This window comes from Rhincodon typus, chromosome 1, assembly GCF_021869965.1.
Source record: "Rhincodon typus isolate 14 chromosome 1, sRhiTyp1.1, whole genome shotgun sequence".
In the NCBI taxonomy this organism is placed as follows: Eukaryota; Metazoa; Chordata; class Chondrichthyes; order Orectolobiformes; family Rhincodontidae; genus Rhincodon; species Rhincodon typus.
In genome coordinates this window covers 91799855-91817669 of record NC_063332.1, presented here as the reverse complement: position 1 = coordinate 91817669, position 17815 = coordinate 91799855, and positions in this window count along the sequence as shown.

The following is a 17815-nucleotide window of genomic DNA, read 5'->3' as shown; positions in this document are numbered from 1 at the left end:
CAGATTAACGTCTCATTTTTAGGTATACATAGTGCCGCTCCTGGCATGCACTCCTTTACTCTTCATTGTAACAAGGTTGATCCCTTTGCCTGATGGTAATAATAGAGTAGGGTACATGCCAGGCCATGAGGTTACAGATTTTTAAGGCAATTCTGTTGCTGGTGATGGTATACAGCACTTTGTGGGTATCCAGTTTTGAGTTACTAAATCTGTTTGAAGCCTAACACATTTTGCTTGGTGATAGTGCCTTACAACATGATGGATCCTCAATGGGAAGATGGAATATTGTCATCAAAATAACGCCGTGCCAAGATCACTTCTACTAAAACTGTCATAGAGAGCTGCATCTGCAACACATAGATTGTGGAGGACAAAGTCAAGTAGATCTTGCTGTCTTGTTACTTCCCTCACCAGCTACTGCAGATTCAGTTTAGTCATAGAGTCATTAAGAACAGAAACAGGCTCTTCGATCCAACTCGTACACTCCAAACAAATATCCCAATCTGACTGAATCCCATTTGCCAGCATTTGGGCCATATCCCTCTAAACCCTTCCTGTTCATATACCAATCCAAATGTGTTTTAAATGTTGTAATTGTACCCACCTCCACCACTTCCTCTGAAGGTTAGTTCCATACACACACCACGCTCTTAATGAAAAAGTTACCCCTTAGGTCCTATTCAGCAAGTAGGGGGTCCTACTCACCACTCTTGGTGATGGACTTTGAAATTCTCCACCCAGACTAGAGCCATTACACATAAATCAACTGGAGGTTTCCTTGTTCATGTTTGGCCATCATATTCTAATCAAACTGAGTCAGCATGGCTTCATGAAAGGGAAATTGTGTCTGACTCATTTATTAGAGCTTCTTGAGAAAGCCTCAACCAGAACAGATAGAAGGGAACCAGCAGATGTGTTGTATTTGGACTTCTAGAAGGCATTCAAAGTTACCTCGAAAAGGTTGGATATAGTACATTGGCATGGTTAGAGAACTGGCTCATGTGCAGGAAACAGCGAGTTGGGATAAAGGGTTCTCTTTCACCATTGGCAACAGACTGGGGTTCCACAGTGATCAGTGCTGGGAGTGCAACTGTTTATGGTCTATACACTAATTTACACTCATAGATTTCATAGAATCCCTACAGTGTGCAAACAGGCACTTCGGGCCAACAAGTCAACACTGACCCTCAGAGCATCCCACCCAGATCCATTCCTCTATAACCCACCTAATCCACACGTCCCTGAACACTATGGGCAATTTATCATGGCCAATCCACCTAGCCTGCACATCTTTGGACTGTGGAATGAAACTGGAGCACACAGAGGAAACCCACACAGACACTGGGAGAATGTGCAAACTCCACTCAGACAGTCGCTCAAGGGTGGAATCGAACCCAGGTCCTTGGTGCTGTGAGGCAGCAGCGCTAACCACTGAGCCACCATGCTGCCCCACTGTACTCAACAGTAAAATATGTGGAAAGGCAGGTTACTAGAAGGGTATAAGCAGCTTACAGAGAGATATTGATAGGTTACCAAAAGTTAGTAAATAGAGTATATTGTGATAAAAGGCAAAGTTATTCATTTTGGATAGGACAATGAAAGAATAGAATATTATTTAAATGGAGAAAATTTGTAGAAAGCTGCAATGCAAAGGGACCTGGGGGTGCCTGTGCACGAAGCATAAAAAGCTAGCACATAGTTACAGCAGGTAGTCAGGAAGAGTTATGGAATATTGGTCCTTACTTCAAGGGGATTAGAATATAAGAGTTGGAAGTCTCACTACAGCTGTACTAAGTACTGGTGAGAGCATATTTGGAGTACTGTGAGCAGTTTTGATTCCTTTATTAGGGAAAGATATCATTTGCTTAGAAGCAGTTCAGAGAAGGTTCACTCGAATTATCTGAGGGATTGTCTTATGAGCAAAGACTAAACAGGTTGGGAATCTACTCACTGGAGTTTAGAAGAATGGGAGGCAATCTCATTGAAACATTTAGGATTCTCAAACATCTTGACAGGGTAAATGCTGACAGGATGTTTCCCATCATGGGAAAGTCTAAGACCGGAGGGCATAGTCTCAGATTAAAGGGCCACCAATTTAATACTGAGGTGATGAGGAATTTCTTCTCTCAGAGTTTTGAGAATCTTTGAAATTTCTTGCCACAGAGAGCTGTGGAAACAGAATCCTTGTATACAATTAAGGTTGATATACATACGTTCTTGATCAGTAGGGGTATCAAGGGTTAAAGGGGAAGGCCAGGAAAATGGACATGAGGAATGTTGGATAGCGAAGCAGGCTCGAGGGGCCAAACAGCTTATCGTGATATTATTTCTTACCGTTTTGTGGTCTTATGACCAATTCCCAGTGTTATGGACCAGACTAAATCCCTCAAAATATATTAAGAAGGCAAGTGTAAGGTGTTGTGTTCCAGATGCAATTTCATTGGTCAAACTACTAGGCTTAAAGCAAAACACACTTTATTCTTCACTATAGTTAAAACACAAACAAAAGAAAGAAAAATTGGAATAACTTAACACTGCTGGAAATCTTAACAAAATAATATATTATTTAAATGCTGAACAACAACTGTTCCAATACAGTAACATCCCATGAACACACCCTTAGTAAAGGCAAATTCAGGAAAATAGATTATCTCACATGAAATTCTCAAGTCCAAGAGGAAAGAACATCAAGTGAAAACCCAGGGAGAGAGAGGGTGAGAGAGAGAGAGAGAGAGAGATAATTCAAACATTTAGTTGTAGCTGGGATAGATGCATAACAGCTTCCAAACACTAACAGCTACTGAAAATTAAACTAATTTCCTGGTTCTGTGCAAACTTGACCCCACCCGTTCATGTTGCTTCTATTGTACCAGCTTTAGAAAAGTTCCCAAGGCCTCACAAGCTGTTATTTTGTTGGCTTGGAGCAGACCACTTGGTACCTCTATCTCAACTTCTCTTCATAAAAATAGGACAAAATACACCTTTTAAAGCCATGGTATTGTTACACCCGGAGATTTCATGGAGGCCAGAGACAACTCCATCTCTCTTGTATTCTGCTGAACTACCTTCCCAATAATTGTCTCCTGCTGATGAGGCAGAATTAACCCAGTGATGTGCCTTATGATTTTGTCTGAAAGCTCTCCTAATTTTGTAAAAAACTCTAGATAATTTTGCAGGTTCGATTGGGTTGGGATTCCTGTTGTTCCTTTCAGTGCCTAGATTGATACCAGTAGTTCATTCCTTTTGTTTTTCATTCACAGCAGTTTTTGATACAACTGAGTGGTTTGCTAAGTCATTTCAGGGTCAAGCACATTGCTATAGGTCTGGAGTCCAGATCAGGTAATGATGATAGATTTCCCTTTCTAAAGGGCATGAGTGAACCAGATGAGTTTACTGACAATGGACAATGGTTGTGATTAGATAATTCCAGATTTATCAAGTTTCACTATCTATCCTGGTAGAATTCAAATACATATCCACAGCATGTTAGCCTGTGTCTTTGAATTATTAGTCCAGTGACATGGTCAATATATCATTGCCTCCCCTTGCTTGTCATCTCCCTGCTTTCCTCACAGAAACTTTTGACATCTGATATCCTGCTATCAGTGGGCACATAGCAGCAGGAAAATGAATGACAGTGAGCAACAGTGTATGTTGTCGAAGGGCCAGGCCTCTTGATCAACACTTGCAGCCATTACCTTAAAATCAGCACTTTAAACTTAAAGGCAGCTGTTAAACTGGAATTAGCCCATGGTGACTCATTGGGTATGAGTGAGCCAGTGTTTTATGTACTAGTTAATTGGATGACAAAAATTACAGACAGATTTTGCCATAGTTGGCTTAATGGGATACAGGAGAGCAGTGATGGTCATGTAAACACCAATGCTGTGCGCATCATTTGGCCTTCCAGAGCAAGGAGTTGTCTTGCTTCAAGTTGACTAAGGGCATAATATTGAGTTTTGCTCTCACTGCAGCCTCAATCCCATCTCCTTGTCATACTGTAGATACAGGCACTTTCGCCGTAGTGGAGCTGTGGTTCTGTTCGTTGAACTTTCACTGCTTATCACTCGCTCCTGGGTTCAAGTTACACTCCAGAACCTAAATGGATAAAAACCGAAGGTGACTTCCCAGTGAAATACTGAGGTAGCACTACACTGTCAGAGATAACTATGTTTAGCATTATATTAGTAAAATGTTAAATGTTGAAGTAGACTATCTGCCTGTTCAGCAAGAAGTTAATTGCATTGTTCTGGACAATATCTACTGTTGCAAAGTTGGATAGACTATTTGTGGATTAGAAGGCAGGACTTTAGAATTTGGTATTTGTAAAATGGTGGTGTCTGTAAAAGTAAAACCGAAAGAACTGTGGATGCTGTAAATCAGGAACAAAAACAAAGCTGTTGGAAAAGCTCAGCAGGTTTGGCAGCATCTGTGAAGGAGAAAACAGAGTTAACGCTTCAGAGTGAACGGTTCTGAGGAAGGGTCACCGGACCCGAAACGTTAACTCCGTTTTCTCCTTCACAGATGCTACCAGGCCTGCTGAGCTTTTCCAGCAACTGGTGTCTGTAAAATGTTGGTGTTTGTAAAATTCTGTGGGGAAAGTAATGCGTGGTCCCTTTAAAAGATGATGTGCTTTTTCTATGCTGAGAGATTCAAAAGGATACCGGTGGGTTTGCAGGTGCACAGAGCACCTGAATTGAAACATTTATATCAAAAGGTTGCACTGTTAGCAGGCAAAGCAGCAGTTTCATCAAGAAAACAAGTTTTCAAATTTAACCAATTAATTTAAACCGGACCCTTAGATATCAAAAACCAATTAAATTTAAATCAGATGGTTTTGACAATATATGACGAATCCTATTGTAACAAATTGATATGTCATCAAGGGTATGACAGAAACGGGCATTTGGAAAATCAGAGGAAATTCAACTACCATCTGCCCAAGTGAACAGCTCTCAGCTCTAAAGAAAGAATGACTGAGACTCATAGAATTCTCTAAGCCTTAGAGTAAGCTCCATGTAAATTACAGGCACCTACAGTACAAATAGATAACGTTCCCGACAAAAGAATTTGATGGAGAAGGCATTTCTGACAGAAAGATTCACTGAGAAGGCATTCCTAAAGGAAAAATTTCGAGAGACTAAATTCTAATTTTTTAATATTTTATCTTATACAAGTGGGGCTTGTATTTATTTGAACAGCATACCATTATAATCTTGTTTTATTCGGCAATAGTTAGTAGTTAGAAGGAATTTATTCAGTTTGTTTACAGTTTTAGTTAATTTCTTCGCTGTTAGAGTTATATAAATAAATTGTTACTTGTTGATTATAAAGTGAGTGTCAGGGGTTTATTTTATTTAACCATTCCTTTATAACAGACTGGGGGCTCTTTTAACAGATTACAGGGCAAGGCGTGCCTCTCTGTGTGTTTTGGTATCAGTTATCAGGGGAGGGGGTGTTGTGGGGGGGGTGGTGACCTCTGCTTTATAACACTATCCGTGAGTTGCCATCACAAAAAGACACAATATTTGGTCATTATCACATTATTAACCATATCCAGAAAATTAAATAAATATTAGCTGAATGCTGATGTTAGCCGATATAACTGATGAAGTATAAGCCCCTGTCATATCTGTCATGTGCACAGTGTTACCAGATTCTCTGTCAGATCGACCTTTGAGGATGCAGAAATATACCAGGAACTCATTCTTGTACTTCCAAAAACATTTCACTGTACCTCCAGACACTTTGCTACTGCATAAGGTATTTAGGAGCAACTTAGTATTGGTTTGGATTCCTGGCCATTTAAATAACTCTCCTACCCATCCCCTTTTGCAGCTGAACACTTGATATTTGGTGAGTGACATATAAAGTTATTAAATGACCCAGAGATTCTGGGAGGGTAAACTTCATATTCTTTATAAAGTAATTGGATCAGCACTTGAAGTGTTATAACATTCAAGGCTCTGGGCCGAGATTATTGTGAGTAGTAGCATATTTAAAGTGGTGCAGACTTGATGGGCTGAAGGGCTTCTTCCATACTATGTGGTTCTTTAATTCTATGATTCTATGATTTGCATCATGCCAGATTTTAAAATAAGTTTCTCATCTGCGTATGAGGAAGTTTATAATGTGACCAGTTTAGTTATTTACAGAGATAGTGGGAACTGCAGATGCTGGAGAATCTGAGATAACAAGGTGTAGAGCTGAATGAACACAGCAGGCCAAGCAGCATCAGAGGACCAGGAAGGCTGACGTTTTGTAGAGGTCACCTACACATGCACTCTTCTCAAAATACTGGAAGCAGGTGACACCCAAACCACAGTATTTGGATTCTGGAATGCTGTTTCTAGCAGAGCTCTGAATCCACATTTCATTCTCTATATGTGCAATATCAAGAAAATACTGTTTTTTCTTGCTCTTGTTTCACATCTGTTAAACATCAAGAGAAATTCCTTTACAAAGGCCCAGATATCTGACATCTAGTACAATAATCTGCTCCACAGAGTGAAATAAACTTGGTGAAATAAATTTGGTATCATACATTTGAAGAAAACATTCCAAGGTTTTCTTGATGCAACTCTAATGTAATTCTGATGGAGTATCTATAGAGGAGACCAAAAAGGTCTGAAAAGTAAAAAGAAAATGACTTGTGTTTATGAAGCAAATTTTACGTCAGGACATCCCAAAGTGCTTAACTACAAATTGAGAACTTTTGAAATGTAGTCATTATTGTAATTAGAAAATGCAGCAGCCAGTTTATAAACAGGGAGCTCCCACAAAACAACAGTGTAAGAGGCAATTTTATATTCCTCTTAGCAAGTTTGGAGGTGAAGAATGATGCACTTTGTGATTTTTCTATACGTTAGTACCACAGAGAATTGGGTTCTTACTTGGGCAGATGTCTTGAAGTTTATTTATAATACTAACTGTTTACTTGGCTACAATGTCACAGGCCTATACACAGTCTGCACTTTGTGCTCACTAATGTGACTGTACTTTACATTGACATGACTGACTGACTGACGACACTACAATGCCTCATTTAGACAGGAAGAGTGACTAAAGGCAAGGCAGGCACCTTTACCTGGAACATCACTTGTCATGGAACCGTCTTAGAGGTAAAACCAGTCTGCCATTGAAACTGTTATAACAATACAAGAGAGAGGATATTTATTCCAATGGGATGATGGCAGTTCTGGATGGGCAGATTCCTGCATTCACACTAATTAAATATGTGGCAGGAAAGTCCATGGATAGCTCACCCATCCCACCAGTAATGGAGGCCCACAAGGGGAAATGAATACTCAATTAAATATCTACTCCAATTATCATTAGAATTAACCCAGCAAAATGTGCAAACCTGTGAGGGTTGCTTTTTTATTCATTCAATCTCATGGAATATGCATATTGTCAGCTGTGCCAGAGTTTATTGCCCATCCCTAGAAGATGGTGATGAGCTGCCTTCTTGAACCACTGCAACCATGTGCTACAAATAGACCAACAATGTTGTTGGGGAGGGAGTTCCGGGATTGTAACCCAATGACTCTGAAGAAACAATACTATATTTCCCAATGAAGACAGTGAATCGATGTGGATTTGTCGATGGTGGTATTTCGATGTATCTGCTGCCATTGACCACCTAGATGGTAGTGGCCATGGTTTGAAACATGCTAACGATCTGTGGTAAATTTCTGCAGTGTATCTTGTAGATGGGACACATCGTTGGTACCGAACATCAGTGGTGGAGGGAGGGAATATTTGCAGATGTCGTTCCAATCAAGCTGACTGCTTTGCCCTCGATGGTGTCAAGCTTCTTGAGTTATTGTTAGAGCTGCATCCTTCCAGGCAAGTGGGGAGTGTTTTATCACACTCTTGACATGGGCCTTCTAGCTAGTGAACAGGTTTTGGGAAGTCAAGAGGTGAGTTGTTCATTGCAGGATCCCTAGCCTCTGACCTGCCCTTGTAGACACTGCATTTGTATGGCTCATCCAGTTCAAATTCCGATCAATGGTAAATCCTGGGATTTTGATAGCGGTGGTTCAGGTTATGATCATAACATCAGTGATGGTAACACAATTGAATGTCAGGGGCGGTGGTTAGTTTGTCTTTTATTGGAGATGACTACTGGCTTGCATTTGTGTGGAGCAAATGTTACTTGCCATTTGTCGCCCAAGCCTGGATATTGTCCAGATCTTGTGGCATGTGAACATGGACTGCTTCAGTACCTGAGGAATCATGAATGGTATTAAATATTGCACAACCATCCATGAATATCCACACTTCTGACCTTATGATAGAGGGAAGTTCATTGATGAAGCAGCTGAAGATGCTTGGTTCTGGGAACTATCCTGAGGAACTCCTGCAGAGATGCTCCAAAGTTAAGATGATTGACTTCCTACAACTACGAACATCTTCCTATGTGTCAAGGATGACTCCAACCACAGGGGATTTTGCCCCTGATACCCATTGATTCCAATTTTGCTAGGGCTCCTTGATGCCATGCTGAGTCAAATGTGGCCTTGATATCAAGGGCTGTCACTCTCACCCCACCTCTCCAAATGCATGTAAATCCTATCTGTCATAATCCCCTCCAACAACTTACCCACTACTGATAAGAGGCTTACCGGTCTATGGTTCCCAGGCATCTCCTTGCAGCTTTTTAAAACAAAGGCACAACATTAGCTACCCTTCAGTCTTCCGGCAGCTCACCCAGTCTTGAAGGCAAGGGCTGTCATTCTCACTTCACCTCTGGAATTCAGATCTTTTGTCCATGTTAGGACCAAGGCTGTAATAAGGTCAGGAGCTGAGTGGACCTCCAAGCCAGCTGTCACTGAGCAGGTTATTGCAGAGTAAGTGCTGCTTGATAGCACTATTGATGACACCTTCCATCATTTTACTGATGATTAAGAGTAGACTGATGGGGCGGTAATTGGCCGGGTTGGATTTGTCCTGCTTTTTATGTACAGGCCATACTTGGGCAATTTTCTGTATTGACACGTTGAAGCCAGTGAAGTAGCTGTACTGGAATAGTTTGGTTCAGGTAACAGCAATTTCTGGAGTGCATATCTTCAGTACTACTACTGGAATGTTGTCAGTGCCCATAGTCTTTGTAGTATCCAGTGTCTTTAGCCATTTTCTTGATATTACATGGAGAAAATCGAGTTGGCATCTATGATGCTGGAGCCCGCTTGAGGAGACTGAGATAGATTATCTACTCAGCACTTCTCGTTGAAGCTTGCTGTGAATACTTCAGCCATATCTTTTGCACTGATGTATTGGGATCACCTGTTATTGAGGAGAGGGACATTTGTGGAGCCTCCTCCTCCAATAAGTTGTCTGTTTATCCAACACGCTTCACAACTGGATGTGACAGGACTGCAGAGATTAGATCTGATCAATTGGTTGTGAATCACTTGGCTCGATCTGTCACTTGCTGCTTAAGCTTTTTGGCACACAAGTAGTCCAGTTTGATAGTTTCACCAGATAGGCACCTCATTTTTAGGTCTGCCTGGTGCAGTTCCTGGAACGCTCTCCTGTGGTCTTTATACAAAATCCCACCTGCCACTATTTATCTCTGGCAGCATTCCAGGTAACTTCAGCAGGTATCATTCTAGCAGCAGCCACTTCCTTGGTACTGCTGTTCCATAGAGGCTCTGATTGGCTGGTAGCTTCTGCAACCGGTAAGACAAGGACTCTGACAATGCAGCACTCCTGAGTGTTGGCCTGTATTTTTTCCGCTCAGGCCTTGAGCTCATAATCTTCTGAATCAGAAATGAGGGCTACTCAGTGAGTCATTACTTTTGTATGGAGTTTCTGTGCAGTCTGGTAAGGGGCAAAGCCTATGCTGTTCCTTAAAAAATCATAAAATCATAAAGATAAAAGATTGTAGAGAACAAGGTTAGGCCATTTGACTAAGTGAGCCTGCTCCACATTCAATAAGATCTTTGAATGACGTGATTGTGGCCCTAACCACACTTTCCTGCCTCGTCTACATAACATTCTCAACAGCAAAATTTAAATCAAGACAAAATGCTCAGCATTGGAAATAAATTAAGGTGCTCACCAACTTTGACATTGCAATTCATTAACCAATTTGGAGGATTTTGTTTTTTGTATGACTCCTTAACAGGCTTGGGAAGATAAATGTAAGGAAACTGAAAGCATATCAGAAACACCATGCATTCTGCTTGTGGAGCATCCATTTTTCTGGCAACTGAACTGCTTGGGAAGCCTACAACATGGCAAGCAAACTGCAGAAATATTTTAATAGGAAAGAGCAAAACATTATTGTACAGTGCGCATCTTTTTAATACATGTAAGACACTTTGCACATCTAAATATGGGACATGAAATATTATGTACAGCACCTACCACCAGGTAACACAGTCGCTAACACAGATTGTTTTCAGGAATTCAAAGCCGGAAACAGCCTAATAGGCTGCACTTTAAGGAATTTGAGGCTAAAACAAACGAGTGAAGTTTTCAAACTTTCTTGACTTTAAGCAGTTAGCATGTCACCCTTTATGATATTTAAACAATGGAGCTTTGCACCATTCAGGCCCAAGAACTGACTTTCCCAAATTTCCAGGCCATCATTTTAAATTCTGAAATTAAAAGAAAAAGGTACGTAATTGTGTGAAGCCAAGTCAGAGGATTGGACGCAATATGAAAACAAAACAGCAAAGAAGGACCAAAAAAATTTATGGAAGGGTGAAATTACAGTATGAGAAAAAAAAATGTAAAAGCAGATAGTAAGGGTTTCTATAAACATATAAAGAAGAAAAGAGCTAACAAAATGAGTGTAGAAAATGAGGCTGGAAAATTAATCATGGAAAATAAGCAAACAACAGACAAACCAAATAGATATTTTGCATCAGACTTCATTATAGAGGATACCAGTGACATCCCAAAGGACAAATGAGTCAGTGAATAGAAGGGAAGGAGAAATTCAGGAAAATCACAATCTCCAGTGAGAGGTACTGAGCAATTGTTGGAGCTGAGAAGTATTTGGGTCCTGATGGACTTCAAACTAGGGTCTACAGGGCAGCACCTCATGGGTGACCCATCTTTAAGTTGCTAGATCTTACCAATATCGTCATGACAGCTTCATCTGCAGCAGGTAGATTTATGAGGATGCAGTCTACTATGTTTTTCCTGCTTGTCAGTTCTATGACACCTCATGGCATCTAGAGTTAATATTGAGGGCTCCCCTGGTATGCAACTGTACCACCACCTTTGATGGGTCTACCCTACTAATGAATTAGGACATGCTATGGTGGCAAATGGTGTTGTCAACCACATTGTTGTGGGTCTGGAGTCACACCAAGACCAGATCAAATAAAGATAACAGTTTCCTTTCTTTATCACAATCAATATTGTGATCATGAGACTTTGAAAAAAAATGGACTGGTATTACTTGGTATTGGCCTACTTTTTAAAAGAGAGAATGTAAGCTAATTTTAATCAGTTCAGAAAAGGTTTGCTCAAATGATAACTGGACTGGGTGAGTTGCCTCGTGGGGAAAGGTTGGACAGGCTATGCTTGTATTTAATGGAGTTTAGAAGAGTAAGAAGTGACTTGATTAGGTCCTGAAGACTCTTGTCAGGGTGCAGATGGAGACGATGCTTCCTCTTGTGGGAAAAAAAAGTGAGAATTTAGGAACATCACCCATTTAAGACAGATAAGAATTTTATTTTCCTTATAGAGGGCTGTGAACATCCAGAATTCTTTCTCTCAAATGTTTACGCAAAGAGAGTTTTTGAAAATTGTTAAAGCAGAGATATATAGATAGATTCTTGATAAGCAGGAGATGGGAGTTTATCTGACTAGACATGAATGTAGAGTAATCACATAAGCCATGATGCTATTAAATAGCAGAGCAGGTTCAAGAGGCTAAATAGCCTGCTTTACCTCCTGATTTATAAGGTTGCACGTGATGCTCATTTTGCCTCCATCAGGGTATTTTATGAGATTTCGTAACGCTTACATTATCCTTCATAAAAAGAACTAGAAACGGCTGGCATGGTATTGAAAGATCCTACAGAGGCTTGGTCACTGATATACAAAAATATTATTTTCACAGGCACTTCAGCACTTTGGCTGATTGCATAGTTTGATTACAAAGGCCAGCACGTTTTCATCAAAATATCCTTCAAGTGATCCAAGTTAAGATGGAGTCTGAGACTTGTATACCCTCAGGTCACATACTATGTATGATACAGTGATGACATCATGAACATTTTTCTTTAAGGCATAATGACGTACTGACTGTGAGACATAACAACAGTATATACATAATTCTGTGTTCCTTCAGCACTAAACTCTTCTAATTCTCTACTCTATTCACCTTACCATTGATGGCCAAGCCTATGTTCCAAACCTTGAAAATTTCTCCTTAAAAACAGTTGTCTCCCCAACACCCTCATCTCTGTTAACCATCCCCAAGCCCACCACCACCATCACCACCTCCAGTAATACGCATCTTAAACTCTAATTTCTTGAACAAGATGGTTAGTCACCCCTCCTCATATCTTCTTTTTGGCTCAAAGTCAATTTGTGTTTGATTATGCTACTGTGAAGTACTTTGGAAAGATTTTGTATATTAAACCCAACTTAATCATTGTTGTGATTATTGACAAGATAATCGTGTGAGACTTGCACAAAAAAAGCAATGAAATCTAATTAAAGATAATGCGACAACAACAACAACAGCAATGGCAATATTAGAAGCAATAGACCTGATGGGGCTGAATTTAAGACAAATAGGTAAATCTTTACAAGAACAAGGTTATTTCAAAATTGCACCTAGTATGCAATAGGCCGAGGAAAATCATCCTCAGTATGTATTACCCTGAAGTGATAAACTAGTGATTAAAATAAATACATTTAGATCTCAATTTGGTGTATGATAAAGCATCATAGTATTACATACAAGTTCAAGGAAGCCATCCCAAATTGATACATGTATGTGACATCTACTTTGGATTTTAGTGACGTCATGATCAATTTCTAGTTTCTTCTGATTCTTCACTGGTCCAGTGTCCTACTTCTCTGAGGTAGTTTCTGTTTGCCTCAGCATTGTTTTATCTCCTGCAATTTCTCACACCAGTCATCCTCAGGCTGTAACTGCTTGTTTTCTGGCTTATCAATTTAACTATTTGCAGCATTCAGCATTTTCTTTTCAAATTTGTTGGAAACTATGTCAGCAACTAATGTCTTTCCGCAGTCTGTTATGATTTTTAACTAGTTCTCTATGCTGAAGGGCAAGTTTAGTTCGATGATTTTACATTATTTATAGTTTCATTCCTGCTATTACTCTTAATAATTTTATTTGCTTGCTGCTTGCTGATCTAAGATACCTTAACATTCTCTTCCTGTGCATGTTTGTTTATTCCACTTTCATCTTTTGTTTATGCAGTTAATCTATTTTTTTCAGGATGTGATGATTTTGTTTTGTATCTCCTTCACCAAAGAAGGTAAATATGAATTACAAATCCAAGTTTGGTCATAATGTTCACAAAGAAACAGCCCTGATGTCCTGTTATCTGGTTTGTCAGAGGCTGGGGGCATAAAATCCAATCTAGGAGTCAGGGCCCCACTGAAGCCCTGATACATTGACTCGTCGGGAATTGCCCAGGAGGTTTGAATTTTGGATGGACAATCTTCCTCCTCTGCAGGACTCTTTGATAAAATACCCAACTCTGTGTTACGCGTTGGAGGCTTTGATCATTCCAACTTCTTTATATATATAGTTACCTAGAAATGTTAGACACATTCCTGGGTGACTATGACTCAAAGGGACCACACACAACCATCGGTGTGCTGATGTTGTTCTCAGCACTGACTTCTGGTTCTGGAGTTCAATACTGTACATGAACTTGAATCATCCAACCTACTTTCCTTGGCCAGCTACATATTTATGCATTTACATTTTCACCCACCCATCAATATCTAATGTAACTCCCTGTGTCCTCTTTACAATTTACTTTCCCATCTATCTTTGTGTTGTCAGCAAATTCAGCAAATGTAAATTCTATCCCTTCACATGAGTCATTAAACAGTTGAAGTGCCAGCTAATGATCCCTGTTGCATATTACTCAGTACATCTTGAAAACCTGAAATAAACTAATTTATATGGACTCTCTGCTTCCTGTTAGCCAACCAATCTTCGATCCAGGCCAGAATATTACTCCTAACGTCATGAGATTTTATTTCCAGCAATAGCCTGCCATGTAACACAGTCTGGAAATCCAAGTGCAGAGCGTGCTCTACTTCCCCTTTATCCATTGCTCGTCACTTCCTCAAAAACTCCAATAAATTGGTTAAACATGATTTCCCATTCACAAAACCATGTTGGCTCTGTCTGAGGAACTTTTCTAAGTTCTGTGTTATAACTTAATTCATAACAGTTTAGCTTCTTCCTTGTGACAGAGAAGACAATAAGACACAACAGTATTGGTAGGCCAATCAGCCCAGCACATCTACTCTGCCATTCAATTCGATCATTGCTGATCTAATAATCTTCAAATCCACTTACCTGCCTTTTCTCCATAACCTTTGATTCCCTACTGATTAAATCAGTCTATCTCAGCCTTGCATACACTTAATGATCTGACCTTGACAGTCCTCTAAAATAAAGAATTCCACAGACTCACTACCCTCTGAGAGAAGAAATTTCCCCTTACATCTGTCTTAAACATGTGACCCCCTTCTTCTGGCCCTCCACCCTCCCACAAGAGGAAATAAACTTTCCACATCTATCCCATCAAGTGCCTTAAGAAGCTTGTGTGCTTCAATCAGGTTGCTTCTCATTCTTTTAAATTCCAATGGGTACAGGCCCAACCTACTCAACCTCCCCTTATAAAATCGGAATCAGTCCAGTGAACCTTCTGTGTACTTCCTCCAATGCCAGGATATCTTTCCTTACAAAAGAGGCCCAAAACTGTTCACAATGTTTCAGCTGTGGTCTGACAAGTGCCTTGTATAATTTTAGCATTACCTCTCTACTTTTATACTCCATTCCCTTTGAAACAAAGGCCAACATTCCATTTGCCTTCCCTACTGAACTTGGATGCTAACTTTTGGTAAGTCATGGACAAGGAGTCTCAAATCCCTCTGTTCTATATCTTTATGGAGTCTAACTCCATTTTAATAACATTCAGCTCGTCTATTCTTCCTACCCTTTAAATTCTTACATTTTTCCACATTATGTCCCCTCTGCCACGTTCTTTCTCAATCATTTGTCAAAAGATTCCTGAAAACATTTTACATCTTCCTCACAACACAAATTTCTGCTTAGCTTTGTAGTATGTACAAATTTGAAAATATTACTTTTGGTCTTCACTTCCAAATCATTGAAATACAATATACTGTGGACAGCTAGGGCCCAAGTACTGATCCTTGCGTTACGTAATGAGTCAAGCTCAATGCACCAATGTGAGAATGACTGATTTATTCCTGCTGACTGTTTTCTGCCTGCTAGTCAATCCTTAATCCATGTTAACATCTCCTATACTGCGTACTTTAAATTTTCTAACCAGCCTCCTATGGCAGACATTATCAAAAATATTCTGATCATCCAAATCTACTGTATCTATTGACTCTCTTTAATCGATTTTGATGGTAAAATCTTCAAGAATCTCCAACAATTTTGTCAAACATGATCTTCCTTTTGCAAATCCATGTTGACTGTGCACAATCAGATTTCTTTTTTTATCTGCATCTATTTATCACTTCGATTTTCATCATTTTCGCTGCTGTCGATGTAAAGCTGATGGTTCAGCAGTTTTATGTTTATTTTCCCTTGCTCCTTTCGTGAATAGAGAGGTGATGTTTACAAGCTTCCAATCTGCAGGAATCATTGAAGTATCTCTGGAATTGGAAAGATGATTACCAATATGTCAACTCTCTATAGTTGCTTACTTCAACTCTCTAGGATATAGGCTCTTATGTTTGAGGGACTTATAAACATTCAGCCCCATTAATTTCTCTTGTACAATAGTGTCACTAAAACTAATCTCCTTCAACACCTCATTGTCCCTCATCACTCAGATAACTAATTCTGGGAGAGTTCTTGTATCTTCCTCAGTGAAAACAGACACAAAGTGATCATTTATCTTCTCTGCAGAAGAACAAAGAATAACAAGAAGAACAAGACAAAAACTGATTGAAAGATTAAAAAGGAGGGCAAATATATGAGGGATAACTAGCTAGAAATTTAAAACACAGATAACAAGAGTTTCTGTAGATATTTAGCAAAGATTAGTTAACAAAATAAACATTCGCCCTACTAAAGTGAGTCTGCAAAATTAATTGGTAAAATATTAGAAATAGCATTTTGAAAATATATTGCATTTTGCTTCTTCAACCTTACCTTAAACACTCACAATATTTCTGTCTTACCTTGCTGCTGAGCAGCTTGTCATGGTCATCAGCAGTTGTCAGTCAAGGGAGTGGACATCTTACTATATGGCACCATGCTTTGTCAATCTTACACCTACATTACCTTTTTTACCATCCTTGTAGGCAGTTCTGAAGAAGAGTCACTGGACGCAAAATGTTAACTCTTCTTTCTGTCCACAGATGCTGCCAGACCTGCTAAGTTTTCCCGCCAGTTTCTGTTTCTGCTTCTGAACAAGAGAGAATCTAATCATCAACCCTTGACAGTCATGTGCAGAGGAAGTTATAATGGAAATAAAGAAATGACAAACTGATTAATTACGTAGTTTGGTTCTGTCTTCACAAAGGAGGAAGCAAAACACATTCCAAAAATGTTAGGGAATGCAGCACTAGAGAGAGGGAGGAACTGGAGGAAATCAGTATTAGTAGGTAAATGGTGTTGGAGAAATTTATGTAATTAAAGGCAAATAAAGCCCCAGGGTCTGATAATCTACATCTCAGAGTATTTAAGGAAGTAGCCCGAGCTATGTGGATACATTGGTGGACATCTTTCAAAATTCAATAGACTCTGGAACAGTTCTTATGGATTAGAAGGTAGCCAAAATAACCTCACTATTTAAAAAACAAATAGAGATAAGAGAGAAAACAGGGACTTATAGGCATTTATTTGTATTGGTAGTGATGAAAAATGCTAGAGCCCATTATAATAGCGGAGAAAGTCAGCATGAATTTATGAAAGGGAAATCATCCTGAATATGGGTACTGGAATTTTCCAAGGATATAACTAATACAATTGATAAGCAAGAGCCAGAGGCCATGGTTTATTTGGATTTTCAGAAGGCTGTCGATAAGATCCCACATAAAGAAATGAGCATGTAAAATTAAGATTCATGGGATTTAGCGTAATTTACTGACATGAATAATGAACTAGCTGGCAGACAGGGAACAAAGATTAGGAATAAACAAGTCATTTTCAAATGGAATGTAGCATTTCAAGAAGACAACTCAGCACCACCATCTTAAGGGATGACAAGGTATCTTGGCCCAACTAGCAACACTCAAATCCCATGAATGAATCAAAATATATGTAGGCATTGACCAAAGTGATACATTCCATATAATCACATACCAACTGAGCACTGAGAGGAGTGTGATCCCTTTCAGTGATAGTACTTCTAAGAAGTGACATGCAGTGCCCATAAAGTGAATGCAGTCATTGGAATTCTGTATAATGAGTATTGCTGCAATCCTGTCAAAGTATCTGCTCATAACAGCTGCTTCTGTAGGGCAAGAGACAATGAAATATACTCAGCTCTTTTGTTGAAATACACGCTCTTGTGCAACAGAGGATGGCACACAGGGACACTGTGTTCAAATACCACCCATTGCAGCCCAGAAAGAGCCTGACATATGA